Below are 21,251 nucleotides of genomic sequence, written 5' to 3' on the forward strand. Positions count from 1 at the left end.
CTCAGGAACCTGGGGCTTTGCAGGGGTGACCACAATAGCTTGACTCTCATCACAAACCCTCAACTTTTGACAAAACCAGCTAATTTCTTAACTATGTCTATAGGCATATAATTTGACAGCCAGCTATGGAAACAAGCTCATCTTATTCCTGGTGAATGTATGTCAGTGATGACACCTTTGTGAGATTCAAGTACCACCTGCAAGGTCTTGTTGGTAATGTAATAGTTTTGTTCTTGAACGCTCAGTAGGGAACAAGCCCCATTTTTGCAAGGTCTTGTTAGTTTTGTTCTTGAACACTCAGTAGGGAACAGACCAAGTTTAATAAGTCCTTCATCTACAGTTGCACTCACAGATGAGTTCTGAAAATGGGAAAAATCCATGCTGGCAAGCCACACCCTGTGAAAACCACTCATGTCTGAACTAGGGGGATAAATCCTTCGAAAGTAAATGAGACCTTAAAGTTTGCCTATTATTTCATCACTTCAAAGGATATCTATCTCTGAACATAGACATATACCATACTAGGCTTGGTCTTTTAGGTCTTTTTTTTTGTCCCCAGTCCCTTTCAAAATAGAAGTGAATTTTGCAGTATCTGCATGTTAAATGTTGATAAAGAAAGAAAGTGTAGTTGCTCAGTTGTGTCCGACTCTTTGCGACCCTATAAACTGTAGCCCACCAGGCTCTTTGGTCCATGGGATTTTTCCAGGCAAGAATACAGGAGCGGCGTTGCCATTTCCTTCTCCAGGGGATCTTCCCGACTCAGGAATCAAACCTGGGTCTCCTGCATCACAGGCAGATGCTTTACCCTCTGAGCCACCAGGGAAGTCCAATGTTGATCAAAGCTAGTAAAAAGCCAGAGGAGTTTCAATTGCAATTGAAGCAAGGACAAATAAAATTGGCTACATATTATGCCATGATGAATACTTAAAATTCATTCATCATTTACTACTTAAGGTGCTATACATTCTTTGTACTTGTCTGGATATGATCAGTAATGCTGTGGTAACAAATAGTCCCCATCTCTGGGCAGTTATTTCTTATTCACTTGTGGCCTAAGCAATCCTTTCTTGCAGCTGTCCTCCATGAGTTGGCTCAGCATCCCAGCTATCTTTCTTAACGCTTTGTAGAGTACACTCATGCTTATTCATGTACAGATAATCATATTTGGATTATACATGTTTTGAAAAAGCTTAAAAATTAGATTTTCCTATTAATTAAGAATCTAAATAGCCATAATTTTGTTTTTCTCCATCTTTTCAACATTTGTCTTAAGTTGTTTGAAAAATACTGATCTGAAAACATTATTGAAAATATACCACAGGAGAACAAGTAAACATCTTTAAAATGTAAAATAGGAGAACCAGTACTTACAAGGCACTCCACATTGAGGGAGACAGAGTAGCAGGGGAAAGAACTAAATAAAAAGATGATGGTGTCACCTTTCAGTTCAGTTCAGTTCAGTTGCTTAGTCATGTCTGTCTCTTTGCGACCCCATGGACTGCAGCACGTAGGCCTCCCTGTACAAAACCAACTCCCAGAGTTTACTCAAACTCATGTCCATTGAGTCAGTGATGCCATCCAACCATCTCATCCTCTGTCATCCCCTTCTCCTCCTGCCCTCAATCTTTCCCAGCATCAGGGTCTTTTCAAATGAGTTAGCTCTTCACATCAGGTGGCCAAAGTATTGGAGTTTCGGCTTCAACACCAGTCCTTCCAATTCAGGACTGATTTCGTTTAGGATGGACTGTTGGATCTCCTTGCAGTCCAAGGGACTCTCAAGAGTCTTCTCCAGCACCACAGTTCAAAAGCATCAATTCTTCAGCGCTCAGCCTTCTTTATAGTCCAACTCTCACATCCATACATGACCACTGGAAAAACCATAGCCTTGACTAGATGGATCTTTGTTGACAAAGGTGTCTCCTTTGAGGGTTGCTATTTAAAAAGCCTAGTTTTATGTTTATGTTGCTTTTTTTCAGACAGCTTTATTGATGTTTCATTGATATAAACTGTATATAATTAAAGTTACAATTGGATACATTTGGCACATGAATATAGGGACTCATGAATGGATCCACCATTTGTAATCCATTCCCCATTCACTTTCAGTAAGATTAAACTTTCAGATTCCATTGTAAGGCCTCTCACTTATTCAGTTCAGTTCAGTTCAGTCGCTCAGATGTGTCCAACTCTTTGCGACCCCATGAATTGCAGCACGCCAGGCCTCCCTGTCCATCATTAACTCCCGGAGTTTACTCAAACTCATGTCCATCGAGTTGGAGATGCCATCTCACTTATTAGGCTCCCAATAAATCTAGTTGAACAAAGCTTAATTCTAGGAAATACTGTGCTTTCTCTTTTTAATATATATTTATCACAAATATCTATCAAAGTATTTTCAGGCATCCAACTCTATGAAGTGGTCATTGTTATTCTTTTTATATAGAAGGGGAACAAGTGACTAGAAAGATTATGCAATTTCTTTGAATTAATATAATTTTCAAATTCAAAATAGGGATCTCACAAAATTTGTAGGTACTCACTAGACTAAATAAATCATTATCTTAAAAAGCCAGCAAAAGTTTGTGAGCTCCTCGAACTCCTGCAGTTGTAAACTATCATAAACTTTAAGATCAAGAATCATGGCTTTCATAGAAATGTTATTGTTCAGTAATCTTTGTATCCCCAGCACGCAGTCCATTGTTTTCATGTAGTTAGTGCTCAGTGATGGTGACCTGAAACTAGTGTATTTCCTATGGAAAAGTGAGTAATTATTAGAATCTAGATTGTTTTATTGGCCTTCTCTGGTGACTCAGGCAGTAACAAATCCGCCTGCAATGCGGGAGGCCTGGGTTCTACTCCTGGGGCAGGAGGAGCCCATGGAGAAGGAAATGGCAACCCACTGCAGTATTCTTACCTAGGAAACTCCATGGACAGAGGAGCCTGGAGGGCTATAGTCCATGGGGTTGCAAAGAGTCAAACGTGACTGAGTAACTAACACTTTTGAGATTTTATTACTTTTCAGTTAGCCTTCCTGTGCTTCGTTGACCAGGAGAGGAGGTTCTATATAGTTCACTCAATCCTTATGTGTCAGCTTGGTTCAGCGTTGTTTCCAATGGATCTGTCACCCTCCACTGTGTCTCCCCGCTACCCCCATGCAGGGACTTGCTGAGTTTCCACCACTCTGCTGAGGCGGGTGGCACACTTCTGCTTGCTGCTGTCAAAATAGCTCTTGCTCCTTTCTCTTGCTCTTGTCCTTATGGATTCACACCTTTCTAATTCCTTCATTGCCATCTTTCGGAGTTTGGGGATCGAGAGAAGATAAACATGTACTCAACAGGACTTTGGGATCTAGAAAACACTTATATCAATGGTTGACAAACAGAAATGGACTGAGGACAGAAGTTTCCAAGTTCGGTTTTTGTCGTGTTGTTGTTCAGTTGCCCAGTCATGTTTGACTCTTTGCAACCCCATGGACTGCAGCTTGCCAGGCCTCCCTGTCCCTCACCATCTCCTGTAGTTTGTCCAAGTTCATGTCCGTTGCGTTCAGTGATGCTATCCAGCCATCTCATCCTCTGATGCTATCTTCCCCTTCTCCACTTTTGTCATACACGATGACATTTCCTTATATCTAGACTGAGTGAATTAAACTAGGTGAAGACTTTCAGATGTTCTGGGAAGAAGGCTTCTAGGAGATGTAAAATAGGAGTTTGTGAGTAAAGAAACTTTATTACCTAGGATAAGGCAGGCTCCCTAGGACGGAAGGGTTTTGTGACTGCAGACACTTTAATGTGCTTGTACTCATTGTGAATTTGAGGAGGCAGTAGCAGAAGCAGTGTTTCCCAGAGTGGTTTGCCTAAAGAAGTCTTCTTACACTTGCACACAATTAGTACTGCTCATACAGTTTCTTGGAAGAGAGTTTGGGAAATTCTGACCTAGATGATTGCTTTCAAATTTTGAGTTTCTGTGTCTCCAAATTAAGTAACAAGGACATTTTGAGAATTACATTGGTTAATAGCTTCCTTAATTCCAATGATGTAAAGATAAAATGAAGAAGGATTTAGTGTTAGGAAAAAATATACACACATATGTGTGTGTATATATTTGTACATACACATATATAACGTTGTTGTTGTTCAGTTACTAAGTCATATCAAACTCTGCGACCCCATGGACTGCAACACCAGGCTTCCCTGTCCTTCATTATCTCCCAGAGTTTGCTCAAACTCATGTCCATTTAGATAGGTGATGCTATCCAACCATGTCATCTGTTGTTGCCCTCGTTACCTCCTGCCCTCAATCTTTCTCAGCACCAGGGTCTTTTCCAATGAGTTGGTTCTTTGCATCAGGTGGCCAAAGTATTGGAGCTTCAGCTTCAGCATCAGTCCTTCCAATGAATATTCAGGGTTTATTTCCTTTAGGATTGACTGATTTGATCTCCTTGCAGCCCAAGGGACTCTCTAGAGTCTTCTCCAGCACCACAATTTGAAAGCATCAATTTTTCGATGCTCAACCTTCTTCATGGTTCAACTCTCACATCCATATATGACTACTTGAAAAACCATAGCTTTGACCGGGCAGACCTTTGTTGGCAAAGTGATGTCTCTGCTCTTTAATATGCTGTCAACATTTGTCACAGCTTTCCTTCCAAGGAACAAGTGTCTTTTAATTTCATGGCTGCAGTCACCATCTGCAGTGATTTTGGAGCCCATGAAAATAAAGTCTGCCACTGTTTCCACTCCCCCCCCCCACTTTTTTTGCCCTGAAGTGATGGGACTGAATGCCATGCTCTTAGTTTTTTTAATGTTGAGTTCTAAGCCAGCTTTTTCACTCTCATCTTTTAGTTCCCCTTTGCTTTCTGCCATTAGAGTTGTATCATCTGCATATCTGAAGTTGTTGATATTTCTCCCAGCAATCTTGGTTTCAGCTTGTGCTTCATCCAGCCCGGCATTTTGCATGATTTCCTCTGCATATAAGATGAATAAGCAGGATGACAATATACAGCTTGTATGTATGTAAATGTATACCTACATACAATATGAATATACAAAATAATGGCAAATAAAACTATTAATAAGATTTTTTTTGACCATTTCTTGATGAAAATGGGGAATAGAACAAGTGAAGAATCATAGTTCCTCTGTCATCCTCTGCAATTATGTCTTAATTGGCATAATTCGGAGAAGAAACCTGATGTCATGGCCTGGAAATAGATAAATACCCTTTTCTCACGTTGCTGTCAGTTGTGGCTTTTTTCTCCGGGACTCTGTGGTCCTTGTCTATCACTGTGGGAAAGAATGGCCCAGGCTTTGAAAAGGTTTTCTTTACTCCTTTCTCCAAGCCATCTAATTACTGAAAAAGAAATGTTAGGAGTTTCTTGTCTCTTCTATTGTCTATTGAAACTGAGATAAGAGGAATATTTTAGAATGTAGTATGTCTTTTTATGTTCTAGATATCATGTTACAACTTTTCTGTGTTTTATTTTATAGTTAAATTGCCATAAGGGATGGATATTGTAATGCTAATTTACCATTAATCAATTTTTTGGGAGGGAGGGGTAGGGCTATCTATATTTGAATATCTCCGGTGTGTAAAAAAAGAAATTGAGCAGAAAAGTCGGGTAACTTATCTGTTTAAACACAATTGGTGATTAGCTGGGTCAGAAATGGAACTTGTCAGACAGTTGAGCTCCTTCAGTTCTAAGCACAGTGGCCCAGATAGTGTCATCTATCTATCTATCTGTCTATCTATCTATCTATCTATCTATTTAACTAACTATAGACATAGATACGCATATATCTTTATATATGCATAATTTAGCTGAAAGTGACTTCTACCGTGTATACTGTTTTCAATTGCTTAGTTCATATGCATTGTGAGTCTCTTTTCATCTAATTACACATCCTTTTATAATAACATTATAATGGATATAGTCTTGCATGAAATCAATAAATAAGAAATTATGCTCTATTGTTAGGGACAGCAAACTTTCTTTGTAAAGGGTCAGATATTAAGCATTTTAGGCCCATGGCTTATTTGGCAACTACTTTGTAGCAGCACCTAATCAACTTTGATTCTGTACTGGGAAAGCAGGTATAGACCAAAATTTATGATCCAGATTTATTTACTATAACTAACCTTTAAAAAACAACCTGTATATGGACATGAAGAAGCTTCTGCATACATATAAGGGTCAACTAGTATTAGAAAAGACATGCAAGAATATGCAATAGAGAAAAGACAGTTTTTTCAATACATGGTGGCTGGGAAAATTGGATATTCACATGCAAAAGAATGAAATTGTACTTCTCCATTTTGCTACTTATTGAAATTTACTCAAAATGGATTAAAAACTTAAAAGTGAGACTCGAAACCATAAAACTCCTAGAACAAACAGAGAAAAGGGTCTTTGACCTTGGCCTTGGCAATGATTTTATGGATATGACATCTAAAGCACAAGCAGCAAGAGCGAAGTAAACTGGTGGGACCACGTCAGACTGAGTAGGAAGGGAGCCGCAAGGTGAGAAGAGAACCTACAGGATGGGAGACAATGTTTGCAAACCACACATCTGATAAGGAATCAATATCCAAAATATATAAGGAACTTCTACAAATCAATAGCATGAATACCAAATAATTCAAGTATACATGGGCAAAGGAACTGACTAGACATGCTTCCAAAGAAGATATTCACATGGCCAACAGGTACATGACAAAGTGCTCAACATCACTAATCATCAGGGAAATGCAAATGAAAGCCATGAGATATCATCTCAGGCCCATTGGAAAGGCCACTATCAAAAAGCCAAGAGATAACAGGAGTTGGTGAGGAAGTGGAGAAAAGGGAAGCCTTGTGCCAGGTTGGTGAAAATGCAAACTGGTGCAGTCACTATGAAAAACAGTTATAGAGGTTCCTCAAGAAATTAAAAATAGGACTAACATGTGATCCAGCAATTCCACTTCTGAGCTTATAACCAAACAAAATGAAATCACTATCTTGACGAGATATCTGCACCCCATGTTCATTGCAGCACTATTTACAATAGCCAAGACATGGAAGCTATCTATGTATCCATTGATGCAAGAATGGATAAAGAAATGTGATACACACACAAGAGAACATATTCAGTCATAAGAGAAGGAAATTCTACCATCTGCAGCAACATGGGTGAAACTTGAGGACATTATGCTTAGTGAAACAGGTCAGAAGTAAAAAGACACTTAGGATCTCACTTACATGGAATTTAAAAAATCCGTACTTGGGGCTTCTCTGGTGGCTCAATGGTAAAGAATCTGCCCGCCAATGAAGGAGACGCGGGTTCAGTCCCTGATCCGGGGAGATCCCACATGCCGTGGAACAACTCAGCCTGTGCTCGAGAGCCCAGGAGCCGCAGCTGCTGAAGCCCACATGCCCTTGAGCCCGCGCTTTGCAGCGAGAGAAGCCAGTGCAGTGAGGAGTCTGTGCACAACAACTAGAGAACACTCCCCGCTCACCATCATTGGAGAAAGCCCGAGTGCCGCAACCAGGACCGAAGCACAGCCAAAAATAAAAATAAATAAAATGTAAAACCCTGCTTCATAGACACAGAGAACAGGTTGGTAGTCATCAGGGGCAAGAGTTGGAGGGTGAGGCATGAGAAAGGTGGCCAAAGGATACAAATGTCCAGGTATAAGATGAATCAGTTTCTGGGGATGTAAGGTACGGTCATGTATAGTATGTAAATATGGTTAACATTACTGTTTGTAGATTTGAAAGTTATCTAAGAGAGTAGATTTTAAAAGTTCACACACACACAAACACACAGACACACACGATTGTAACTATATGAGGTGATTGCTCTATTAACTGATTTTATTATGGTAATCAGTTTGCAATACGTACATATATAAGATCATTTCATCATACACCTGAAACTTATACAATGTTATACGGCAATTATATCTCAATAAAGCGGGGGAAGAAAGCTTGTGGAAATGCCTTTGAGTAACTCGAGGGTGTTGGACAAAATTCAGTAAGGGAATTTATGGCTTTATATGCTTTTGCATTGTTTCACCAGTTACATCGAGGACTTTCTACTTTTTTAAAGAAATTAATTTCAGTGATTCCACTTCAGTGCTCTAGAGCATATTACCCTCTGGCTACTTTTTATTTTTAACCACCACAAGATACATGTCTTGAGTGAGCTGTATCTACCCCCTCCTACTGCAGACCATAAAAAGACAGGAGTTGATAAGCAGTATAAGACAATTTTTTACTTTCCCAACACAGGACTGATGTTAGTAGAACAACAACCAAGCCAAAATATTAATATTCTAAACGCAAATTCATCTTTTTACTAGACATGGTCCTACATTTAACTTAGTTAACTTATTCGTTTCGAGAATGTATCAATATATTATAAATTATTTATACTAAATGAATGAGGTTATGGTGGAAGTTTAAATATTTAAATAGCTGTGAATCAGGGCTGGAGAAAGGTAGCTGATATTGTTTTGTGTTTAGCATTTGATTACATCAGTTTTTCTTAACCTTTATTTCATACCCCCACCCCAATCCAAGAAGCCTTTTTGTTTTTCCCCCTTAATTGCCCCCCCCGCCATGAAATTTTAATACCGCAGATATGTAGTACACCTGTGTATATGCTGTATGTATATCTGTGTCTTTACATACAAAGAATAAGATTATTTCACTCTCCAAGAATGAATTTCACCCACTTTTTTATAGGTAGTAGTGTTTCCATTGAAAATGCATGGGTCACATCTACATAATTTTTTTCCCCTAAAGAGTGGGTTAATGCTCCACGAGGTGGCACTTAAGGGATGTGATGACTGTATAGTAGGGAAGAGCCCCAAACTGCTTACCCAGGAGCCTGTCTTGGTCGAACCTCTCAAGGTTCAACCCTTACAAGTTCCTCGGCTTTCGTAACAATATGTCTCTTTGATGTATTGGCTAAAACCCATGGAATCCTCATGTAACCATCAATATCATGGCTGCTGTCCATGTACTCCTGGGGAGATACAGTCTGACATCCATTTGCCTCAGGTCTTATCAAAACCTACGTACTGAGGATACAGCTTATCAATTCCTTACTCTAAAACCATTTCCTCAACTAGATTAAACTTGCAAAGAATTCCATTTTGTGAACCCCTCATTTGCCCGTAGAACTGCTTATTTACTTTTACTGAATTATAACTTCCTATTAATACCATCTTTCTACACTGGTAGCTGTTTTAAGAAACCACCCCAAACCAATTCATTGTGGTATTTTATTATCAAAATGTTCTGGAAACCATAGCTTATTACTCAGCCAAGATCGTTGGCTATGCAAGGGAACAGAGATCTTAGTTACATGAATGGGCAGGTGTCTTTTAAGCAACAGGTTTGTTTTTATAGATGTAATGGATGATATTGACTTTATGGTTTCTAACAAATGTTAGAGAAGGTATTTTTCTGTGCTAGCCTAACTTCTGACTTCATCCATTCACATTCTCTTTTTCACTGTAATCTGATTTCAGTTTTCATTTGTTGTTAATTTATCTTTTAAGATAATTTTACAGCTGGACAAAGTGCATGCAGAAATGTGTACAAATTGTATGTTTGATCACAGAACAAATGCATCTTGTAACCAGCACACAAATGAAGAGCTGGAACATCCCTAGAATTTCTCTCCAATCTCTTCTTAGCCAGTGCTATCAACCCCGACAAGATAACCACTATCTTGATGGCTAACTCTATGGATTAATTTTGCCTGCCTTTGAATATATACATATTCAACATATATATTGTTTTGTGGCTGGATTTTCTTTTGCAGCATTATGCCCGTGTGATTCACTAGTATTGCAGGTAAAAACACTCTGTCCCCATTGATGTGTAATATTCCATTTTATGAACACAAGTAACTTTAGGTTTTTTTTGTTGTTGTTCATTCACTCAGTTGAGTCCAACTCTTTGCGACCCCATGGACTGCAGCACGCCAGGCTTCCCTGACCTCCACTGCTTCCTGGAGTTTGCTCTAACACATGTCCATTGAGTTGATGATGTTTAATTTTTTATGTTATTATTAATGAACATTTAAGTTGTTTTCAGTTTGCAATTATTAATACTACAAGTAGCTCTTGTAAAAGACTTCTGGTGAACATGTTACAGAGTTCTGTGTGCTTAGTCGCTTAGTTGTGTCCAACTCTTTGCAACCTCATGGACTGTAGCCCAATAGTTTCCTCTGTCCATGGGGATTCTCCAGGCAAGAATACTGGAGTGGGTTGTCATGCCCTCCTCCAGGGGAATTCACTCAACCCAGGGATCGAACCAAGGTCTCCCACATTGCAGGTGGATTCTTTACTGCCTGAGCCGCCAGGGAAGCCCAAAGTTCTATAAATCATACATTTAAAATGGGCCATATCTCTGCCCAAGTTTAGTTTTCCAAAATAGTCAAACCAATTTACACTTCCACTAGCAATAAACAAGCATTTCATTTGCCCCATGCCCTCACCAACACCTGGTATTTGGTTTTATTCATACCCATAGATGCATAGTTGTATCTCATTATGATTTAATTTGCATTTCTCTGCTGGCTAATGGGGTTGAGCAACTTTTCATGTTTACTGGATATTTGGATTTTTCTCTTTTTATAAAGTGCCTATTCAACTTTATGGCCCTTTTTTGTATTTATTGATTTCAATTGTTACTGGATTTTTATGCACTTATATAAAAAACTATCATCTTTATAAAGCAGGTTGGGATATAAATAGACACAAATAAGTGAAAAATATGAAATAGGTGCCGAATCCAAACTAACCATAAGCAAAGCATCAGGGACACAGGACTTAACTATTTAATACTAATAAACACTAAGAGGAGGCTGGGAGGGTTAAATCCTACTTTGTAACAGCAGCATTTTTATGCAGAAACGACGTAAGTGTCATGTTACTGTCAGTCCTCAGTGATCCTTTGTGCTCATTAGGCCTTAAACTAGTCTGGTGGCTCAGCAGTAAAGAATCCTTTTGCAATGCAGGAGACCCAGGTTCGATCCCTGGGTCGGGAAGATCCCCTGGAGAAGGAAATGGCAACCCACTCCAGTATTCTTGCCTGGGAAATCCAACGGGCAGAGGGGCCTGGTGGGCTACAGACCTCAGGGTTGCAAAGAGCTGGAGACGACCGAGAGACTGAACTACCGCCATTCACCGACCAACTTCATGAAGCTTATTCTGAGTAAGTTGAGAACTGCTGGGACGGGGCAGTCACAGGTGGCAGTCACAGTGACAGCATTCTCACGTCCAGTATACTGTAGGATTTCATAATGTAAATTGCTACTCATTTAAAAATGTTTATGTGCCAAGGGATAAATCAGCAGCAGTTACCTTTCTTTTTGGATTAAAATGTTAACTTTAAAAAAATATAGTCTAAAATTTTGACTACATATTAGTCACTGTGTACAAAAATTATCGTAAGTTACGGCTTTAGGGAAATGAATTATCCTAGAACTAGGGTCACTGTAGTCATAAAAGAACACTATAGTTTTAATTTAATGGATAAATCAGCTAAGCTAAGGTATAGAATAGAATGCTTCATGTTTTCAGGAAATAAAATGTTTTTTAATGGTCAAAAACAATACTGAGGACTCAAGAAAATAGGCATGGTTATTACATGGGTCCTAGAACCAACCATATTATACTTAATTTATTACCACCTAACAGATTTTTTAAAAGTCATAATATTTTGAAGAAAGAAGTTTAATAAGAACTATTGAACAAAAGTATCTGTTAAAACTCAAACCTTTCCCTCTTGTCAGTATCATGATAATCAGGGCAGATATTCAGTCAAATGATACAATTTTTAAAATTGTAGGCAGATATTAATTGAATGAAGAAATATGCATTAAACAGGGACACCTAAAAAGACAAAGTGGAGACAAAATGTTTTATTTTGAGGATCAGCAAATAAATAGATAATTATTCTAGCTAGTGAAATCCAAAAGTGTGAATTTTAATTTTCAAGGTTAAAGCACATAAATGCTTGAGAGAATTTGATATTCTACTTAGTATTTTTAATTTATCAGCTAGATAAATCTCATCTCGTTTTTAAAATTAATTTATTTATTTTAATTGGAGGCTAATTGCTTTATAATATTGCAGTGCTTTTTGCCATACATTGAGTGTTTGTATTTATTAAATTTTAATATATAATCCTTTGCTTTTTTCAACTGGTTTATTGACTATAATTAATTGTTTTTGTAAAAACAGAAACTCAGCAGTAGAAATGAAACTATTCATAGTCTCTGTTAACAGTGTAAAATAAAGCATTATTATAACAAGCAGAGGTGTAAGCAGCAAGCCCTTTTGGAGTTAACTGTGGAGAAGCAGATTTGGTAGTTACCTGTCTTAGTTAAAACCCATCAATTGTACCAGTTAGAGTACTGGGAGGTCATTAAGGGACTGCAAATGCTTTATGGCTCCATAGGAGCATATTGAAAGCAAGAAGCCAATGTCAAGTCAAAACTAACTTGCATACAATAATAGTTGCAACTCCATAAATCACGGGGTCATTGAGTTATGGGGTCAGGGACTGAATTCAACTTTGAGATATTTTACAAATTTCCAGTGTTATCAAAAGCCTTTATCTGTGTTCTTTTTCTATCTGTAAATATATTTATCCCCAAATAACTGAGGAATGGCCATGTGTGGTTTTACATATTAAATTTCCCTCTAACTTATTGGGTGGTTATTAACAATTGAATGAATTATTTAAGCAAATATTTCATTTTAATTCCTAACTGTAAAACAGAAGTATAAATGATAATAGTTTTGTCTTTACAGTGAAAGTCTCAAGGAGGAAGAAGAGACAGAAAACTTGTAACCACTTGCTATGAGTTGGAGAAAGCAGACTGCAAAGGGTGATGACCAATGTTAAAAGATCTTAGATAATTAAGTACAAGTTGGGCCATGCATTTTCTGATTGTTACAGATCCAGTTTAGTCACTAATAAGATGAGGCAAGGCTGAGGGTGCCCAGGAATACCCAAGGCATTTCTGTGATTTATTTATCTTGTGTTAAATAGTAGGAGAGTTGCCAATATGTTTACTTTTAATTGTAGCATAAGTTTATGATAACTAAAATGAGAGAATCAAAGTTTCTCTTTCTAATTTTCACTGAAAAAAAAATACACACATTTGTATCATGCTGCCTCAAGGAGTTTCCTTAATTTGCTGTGGTTGCTTTTGTCTCAGATCACATTCACTTTGAGAGTCTGATATACAGCTCTTTGAATCATTTTTACAAGTCTATTTTTTTAACTTTTAATTTTTCAGTTATGAAAAATAAGATTTGATGAAATATTTTAAAATCAGAATGGACAAGAGACTCTTCTCCATCCTGCCACTCCCACTTTTTGAGAAAATTTACTCACTAAGGATGTCAAGGTAGTGAACAAATTCATTTATTTATTGACTCATTCAACAAACATTCATTCTTTAGACACATATACTATTGTCAGACATATGAAATTTTTATAAGCAGAACGAATTATCTTAAATCCCTGTTTCTCATATGTAAAAATCAAAGAAGAATCACCACAAATGTCTTTTGGCCAACGATGGATGGAAAGCCAAGCCTTCCAATTTAGAATGCTTGTTTACCTTACTTTGTCCTGAACCTGGGAAGACTTTCCATTCTATGATTTTACACATAGAAGCTTCCAAAATGATTTCCCTGCTAGAAGATGCCAAAGGTTCTATATAGCACACTACTACAGATAATTCTTTTATTATAAACCTCTTGGGCTTAAAGTACAAGAAACAGAAATGCTCTGTCTAAATCTGGATCAACTGGAGAGACTTTCAGGTAATTCAGTAAATAAATGATTTAGAGTCATCTATGCAAGTATATTGGCTTCCCTGATGCCTCAGATGGTAAAGAATCTGCCTGCAGTGCAGAAGACCTGGGTTCAATCCCTGGGTTGTGAAGATTTCCTGGAAAAGAAAATGGCAACCCACTCCGGTATTCTTGCCTGGAGAATCCCACGGACAGAGGAGCCTGGCGGGCTATAGTCCATGGGGTCACAAAGAGGTGGACATGACTGAATAACTAACACTTTCACACTTTCATCAAGTATATCATATAAGAAGCTATCTTAGAAACTATGTCTCTTTAATTGCATTAGTTGCAGTTGAAATCACCTGATTAAGTGTAAAGATGTTTATTGACATTCTTGAACACCCATCCACCTTAAACACAGGTCATTGTAGAGAATCAAGTGGAGATGTGATAGGAATCACCTTTTTTTGCATCTTTCCTAGTAATGATGCGAATGTCTGTAATTCTTTCAGAGAAAAACTATCCAATTGGAAGTATTCTCTATGGTTGCATTGCATAGTTTCAATATCTTCAAATTAGCTTTCTATCACATTTAACCTATTGGTTAGAGAAAAATGAGATGGATTTGAGTTCCTATTGAGCCCACTGTGAAGCTGAATTTGATTAAGGCATCAGCCCTGACTCCTATCTTTGAATTGCAGTGACTTTCTTATTACTCAGACATTAGTGATATCTCAGGGTTGACATTCTACTGTTCAGAAAAAGATTGTTTCCCCAAAATCACCTTGGGAAATTGTAATAGCAACATGATCTTTTGGGCAAATGTACAAAGAAGACATTCCGCATGGTATCTGCAGAGTTGTTCAGTGTCCTTCCTAAAGATCAAGAGTAGATCTTTGAATTAAGGTAGGGCTTACTCTAGGTTTGAATTCCATCAAACTGAAAACAATTGCAAGCATTCTGAGCTAATCAGATTAGTGCATTTTATCCTGAACATCCATATTAACCAGCCATCCTGTTCTAAAACTGTGTTCCTTCCTCCCTGGTATAAGCACCTTTCAAAGCCATTCCCATATGTATTTTTCACTTCTTTGCTTGTGTAAATTAGCAAGTTTCATATTTTTTCTAGTTGTAAGATTCCTTTTTCCAGGTTTGATATTTTGTGGTCTCCACTCCAGGGCATGCTGGCATAGAGTTAGAATTGTAAGTCTAAAAGCACTTGATCATGTAATTAGAACAGCACCATCGGAACCACTTTATGCTACTGCATTCTGCCCACATTCACATTCTGCCAAGGCTGTCTGACTAGCTGATCCCTTTGGTTTTTACAGGGAGCTCTCACCAAGACATGAATTAAGACTCCACAAACAAAAAATGGGGTTTGAATGCTTTATAAGAGGACTAATACTTACCACATCTTACAGATAGTGGCTTCCCAGGTAGCTCAAACGGTAAAGAATCTGCCTGCAATGCGGGAGACCTGTGTTCGATCCCTGGATGAGGAAGATCCCCTGGAGAAGGGAATGGCAACCCACTCCAGTGTTCTTGCCTGGAGAATCCCATGGATAGAGGAACCTGGTAGGCTACAGTCCATGGGCCGCAAAGAGTTGGACATGACTGGACAATTAACACTTTACTTTCACAGGCAGTGTAATGCAAGAAAAGGAGAAGTTCTTATCAGCTTTTGTATCTTCATTCTGATCATGTGTTCTTTTACCAGTTCTTTAAAAACATTGTCTCTCCTAAGACTTGCACGAAATATATGACTTTAAAAATAAATTATTTATAATTTAAGTTGAATAGTTCCAGCAAACATGTGTTTTATATGATGCACACAGAGATTTTCTTCCATTCTCTCAATCTTCAGTAGTAATAAAATATGTATAGAAATTGCACAAAATGGGGACCTATTTAGTGGTTATGGCAGCGATGCATATTTCAGGAGGTATTATATGGGCTAAGGTACTTACAGTTTTCATGCTATTTTGGAAATAGGAAATTTAAATATATCTTACAAATATGATAGAACTATTATAGGTATATAAACTGTTGCCATTTTGATTACAAAAATGCATTAAATGATATTTCATGTAATGATAATTTAAGATCATTTAATGAAACAGCCTAACTATTTCTTAAAAACATAGGTTTAAAAAGTAATCATTTATGGATAGGAGGGAAGTTAGAGGAAGGGGATATATTCATATCTAGGCTTAGAGCTAAATGACATTGTTGTACAGCAGAAACCAGTGCAACATTGTAAAACAGTTACCCTCCAATTAAAAATAAATTTTAAAAAAGTAATTATTTAACTTGGGATTCTTGGATATCACCAAATCTTCATTTGCTAATTGTTATTTTTGCAAATTATCTTCTAATACCATATATGTTCAGACATAAGGCACATCATTTCCCAGATTATGCCTTAAAAAATATGTTTATCTTATATTGGTATCACTCTAGATCTTTTATAATGGAATATTAATGAAAGAACTTTAATTTGATCAAGAAAGTATTTGGAGAAGAAGACATATTTACCTGAAATTACATCAATCAATATCAGCTTGGATGCTTGAACAGATTACCTGATAATTTGCTAAAAGACAGATTAAATTATTCCTGGGTGTACAGCATCTCAATTGAAGTGTTTGCAGTTAAAAAGTAGCAAAAATTGTGAACAAGAACACTATGTTTTGATATTTTGGGAAAATGACAGAATCACCTTATGGTTATTTACATTTACATGGTAGGCTCATATGACATTTTATTTTGTAGCTCACTGTAAAGCTAGCTTTAAGCATATGTACCTACATACTTCACGTGTGCTTTTAAATGACTGTACCAATGTCCATGTGTGCAATTATATATGTTGATATATGACTATATTTATGTGTAGGTATATATGTTGTCACTGTATTCTTTCCTGTCTCCTTAGTTTTCATCAATATGAATCTATTTCTCCTTAATCAATTTGATAAATTGATAAAAGAATTTTATCATTGTAATTTTGCCCATAATTATAGCATCTTTTGTTTTTTGTCTATATTGCAAACATTATTCATGAAACCATTTGGTCCCTTCCCACAGAATGTTTCTTTAACACAGAGAGAATTAGGCTAAGATACATAATTTCCATATAAAGTTCCAGTGTATGTCCATTTCACATTTTAAGAAACTGAGTCAAAATGAAATTAGAAGTGGGGAAATTAAGACATCTCCATAAAATAGATGCTATACATATAATTATGTGAACAGGTACACTTTAATGCCTAAAATAGGTCTTGATGTGTTACACATTTAAAATAATTGCCAGTAAAAATTCATTCAGGTATATGTATTCCTTGACATCATGTCTTTAAAAGTAGTTAGGAAAACTAGCATGACCTGGGAGTCCAGTCTTGTGAGTTTGAATCATACTGTGAGGCCTCCTCATACTAGGGAGGGGTTGATTGTTACTTGTGATTAGAGAGACCTCATGTGGACTGCAGGTCAGCAGAGGGTGGAGGCAAACCTGAGCGTGACTGCCTAGCACAGTCTTCACTTCAGTCCCAGAACAGGGGTGAGTTAGGAAACCTCTGATCTCATCAATGTGGACCTTTTATAAGAGGATTTTGAAGTACGAAAGGCAAGCTAAGTCAGTGGCTCGTGTCACCTAAGACAAGAGAGAAGAAACCAAATATATTTTTTGTTTAAAACTGTGAAATGCTCCTTTCCTCGGTGTACCTTACATTTTTCCTTCAAGTTCTCCACTTCATCTCTAGTGCCTGATAGCCCTAAGGATCAGGCACATGTTACTTAATAAATGTTTGCTGAGTCAATAAATGACTGTGCAAACCTCTCAAATCTATCTTCAGTCTACACCCCAAATTCACTTTCTCCACTGCTCTTAGGCTATTATGCAAAAATATATGAAAGTAATAATGAATTATAATCTTTTCTCTATTGAATAAGTGTCTTTTGTCTTCTTCTGTATATTTTAAAACTACTTCAATATTATTTTTACTAAGGTAAAAACATCTAATAGTTTTTAAAAGAGGTATTCAAATTCTTTAAAAATAGCACAGATTTCCTCTTAAGTCCTAGTCTTAATCCCTACAGCAAAACTCCTGACTTTGACTCTTTTAGTGGATTTTTATTATTCTTACTTGCGTATTTCTAAAAGGTTTGCTTGTCCTGCCTTCCTTTATTTAGCAGTGTAACACAGTGTGTATTGACTCCATGTATAATACTTGAGTATTTAGTTCTCTTGCACATTTGTATACCGTCTTTCCCTAAACTCACGCTTCACATGCAGTTATATCGTGGTTTATGTTTACTCTCTTGCTAGAGTTCCCATTATTCTGATTATATTCACATCTGAATGAAATGCTATATTATTATTACTTTTCTCTACTCATAACCTCTTGTTTCTCCTTGAGTTATTAATATGCTTTTTCAATTTGTTTAGTAGACTTTGTACCTGGTATAAACTATTCATGCACGTGTGCTCAGCTGCTTTAGTCGGGTCTAACTCTTTGAGACCCTGTGGACTGTAGCCCGCCAGGCTCCTCTGTCCATGGGATTCTCCAGGGAAGGATACTGGAGTGGGTTGCCATATTCTTCTCCAGGGGATCTTCCTGACCCAGGGATCAAACCTGTGTCTCCTGCATTGGCAGGCAGGTTCTTTACCACTAGCACCATCTGGGAAGCCCATAAGTGATTCATAAATGTCCCCAAATGGTCTTTCAAACTGTAACAGTCAGAGCAGTCTAACTACTTTAACAAACAACTCCAAAAACTCTCAGTGGCTTATCTCGGTGTAAGTTTATTTCTTGCTCATGCCATGGACCAGGGGTGACGGTTAGGGTTTCTATGCCACACGATCATTGAAAGCCTCAATTTCTTTCATCTCGGGCTTTAATGTCGTCTAGGGCTTCAGAGTTCTTCACTGAGTCTTTATGTCTGGATACCAATGAGGAGGATCTCATAGGTCATTTTATGGGATTGACCCGGAAGTGGTGTAGGTCACTACTGCCCGCATGCCATTGGCTGGAACTCAGTTACATGCCTCCCTACCAGCAAAGGGCTAAGAATTGAAATCCAGTGGGATGCTCGGAAGAGAAAACCTGGAACTGGATGAACACTTCAGTCTCTACATGCACATTATCAAAAATGTTTCAAATGTACATGTCCATGAAATGATTATTTCCAGGAGACGTTGCCTCTGCAGTCCGCTCTTCTGCTTCTGTCTAGGCCTGTTGTTATGAAGAATTCACTTCACTGTCTCCTGTGTTGGACCTTCATTTCCTGGGTTCCATCTCCTCTTTTTTGATTTATAAGCCTATTTTGGGGATCCTTCCTTAAACACAATAAAGGAATTATGTTTTCAGTTCCTTACACGTCTAAACATATTTTAATCACACTTGGCTACATTTTGTATGGGTATACAATTCTCATTTCAAAATAGTTTCACTCATAAATTGTGAAGGCACTTAAAGACTCTTCTGGATCCATTATTGCTCTTGAGAAATCCAATATCATTTTTATTAGTTTCCTTTGTATGTTATCTGCTTTATGTTTCTGGAAGATGTTTTTGTTCTTTTTGTTCCTGGGCTGCTAATATCTCAGAATGACATATCTTGGTGTGTTTAATTGCTTAGCAAAAAATTATACTCCTGGACTTTCCATTTTATAATCCACCCATCTTTCAAATTTGTAAAATTTTGAGTGTATTTTGAATTTTGAATTTTTTTTTTTTTACTGTGTTGAAGTCCACTTGTTTTTAATTCATTTTCTACAGGAGCAGAGTAAAAATGCATGTGTTCAGTTCATTTTGTTAAGCCACAAAGTACTCTAGTTTACTTTCACCAGAAAATAAGCCTCCAGTTTCTTGGAGGCTGAGTTGAGCAGATGGAGAAACTTATGTACAATTGGTTGATTATACGGTGGTGAGGAAGTGAACTTTGGGTCTGGACATTCTGAATACAGACGTCTAACCAAACCCCTGTGTTCACCCCACCAGCTGGCCTCTTTCTCTGATGGTATTGCCGCCTCCTAGGCTTGAGCCTCTCAGGTTACACAAGGAGTTACTGCTTCTCATCCATCACCCCTCCTACAGGCAAGCAATATATAACTCCTCCTCTTCCTATCGGTTACCCAGCTTCCATCTGACTTAAGTTTTTCCAAACCATCTATTGGAGTTTGTTTAATCTCTTGATGTCTCTTCTCCTCTTTATTTGTCTTTATGATTTCATAACATATAAAAATGTATTTATTATTTTTTAAGATTCTTTTGGATGCACATCATTTTTAAAGCCTTTATTGAATTTGTTAAATATTGTTTCTGTTTTATGTTTTCTGGCCACAAGGCATGTGGGATCTTAACTCCCTGACCAGGGATCAAACCCACACCTCTTGTATTGGAAGCCTTGACTGCTGGGCCTACAGGGAAGTCCTCCAAATGTGTTTATTCTTGTGTCAGAGGAGATTGGGGAGGGAGAGGTGTTTAACCATTTTTAACACCCAGGTACATTTATTTATCTGTTTACCTTGGGGCTGTATTTATTCAGTGATAAGCTTATTGAGAGAAATTATGTCTATTGAATTTGTGCTAGGCAAACGCCAGGTGCAGAAAGGCATTTTTTTTTTTTTTTAACATCACAGGATGCTGTCACCCTGTTTTCATGGTTTTCCAGGGTTTTTTTTTCTGCTCTGTCTCTGGTCTAAGTGGCCTTCATGAAGTGGCCAGGAATCGTTTTGCTCATATTCTCCCACTGCCATCTCCTCCTGGGAACCCTCTTCCCACAGGGAAGGAGAGGTCCACCCTCTGGAGTAGCTGAAGAGCATCCCCGTGTAACACTAGCGCCTCTGAGCCTCAGAACTAGAAACATAGGATGTGTGCGGTGGGTGACGCCTGGAGAGCTGTCCCTGCAGGAGTTAGTCCTGCGAGGCCGCTGACACGCTTCCCTTTTAGAGAAGGGAAGGGTGGCAAAGACAGTAGATGATAAATGAGTGTCTTAGACTTTCTCACGACAGGAACCTTCCCTTAAACGGAAGGTAGGCGGCACGCTGTCCTGACTACTGTGAGCTCTCCCTTCCGGATCAGCAGATCTGAATCCTACATTCCTGGGCCTTTGGGATTCTGGGCACGTCGCTGGGACTTTCTCAACCTCAGTTTTCTTCATTCTTAAAAATGGGGACAATAAAAAGTAACAGATGCCTTGCCTCTTTCAAAGCAACATCGTGACAGTCAAGTGAGAGGCTCTATGGACAAGGGCACCATAAATGCTGTTGAATATGGGAAATAACAGCTGGTAGGATTAAGTGAACACAGAAACTAAGTGAAGAATACAGATTGCCATTTATATCATGTACAGAGAATCATTTTAAATTAACGTGCTATGAAAAGAAGAATAGTCCAGGTTGTTTATGTATTTCTTTTCTCTCTTTCAGGCCCCATAGACACA

At 37.9% G+C, this 21,251-nt stretch overlaps 1 protein-coding gene across 2 annotated transcripts in view; it reads left to right on the forward strand.

Annotated features, from left to right (window-relative positions):
* The window catches only part of RAB27B (RAB27B, member RAS oncogene family), a 175,680-nt gene that overhangs the window by 87,346 nt on the left and 67,083 nt on the right, over positions 1-21,251 (forward strand). The gene's annotated exons all lie outside the window — the stretch shown is intronic.

This window comes from Cervus canadensis, chromosome 23, assembly GCF_019320065.1.
Source record: "Cervus canadensis isolate Bull #8, Minnesota chromosome 23, ASM1932006v1, whole genome shotgun sequence".
Classification (NCBI taxonomy): Eukaryota; Metazoa; Chordata; class Mammalia; order Artiodactyla; family Cervidae; genus Cervus; species Cervus canadensis.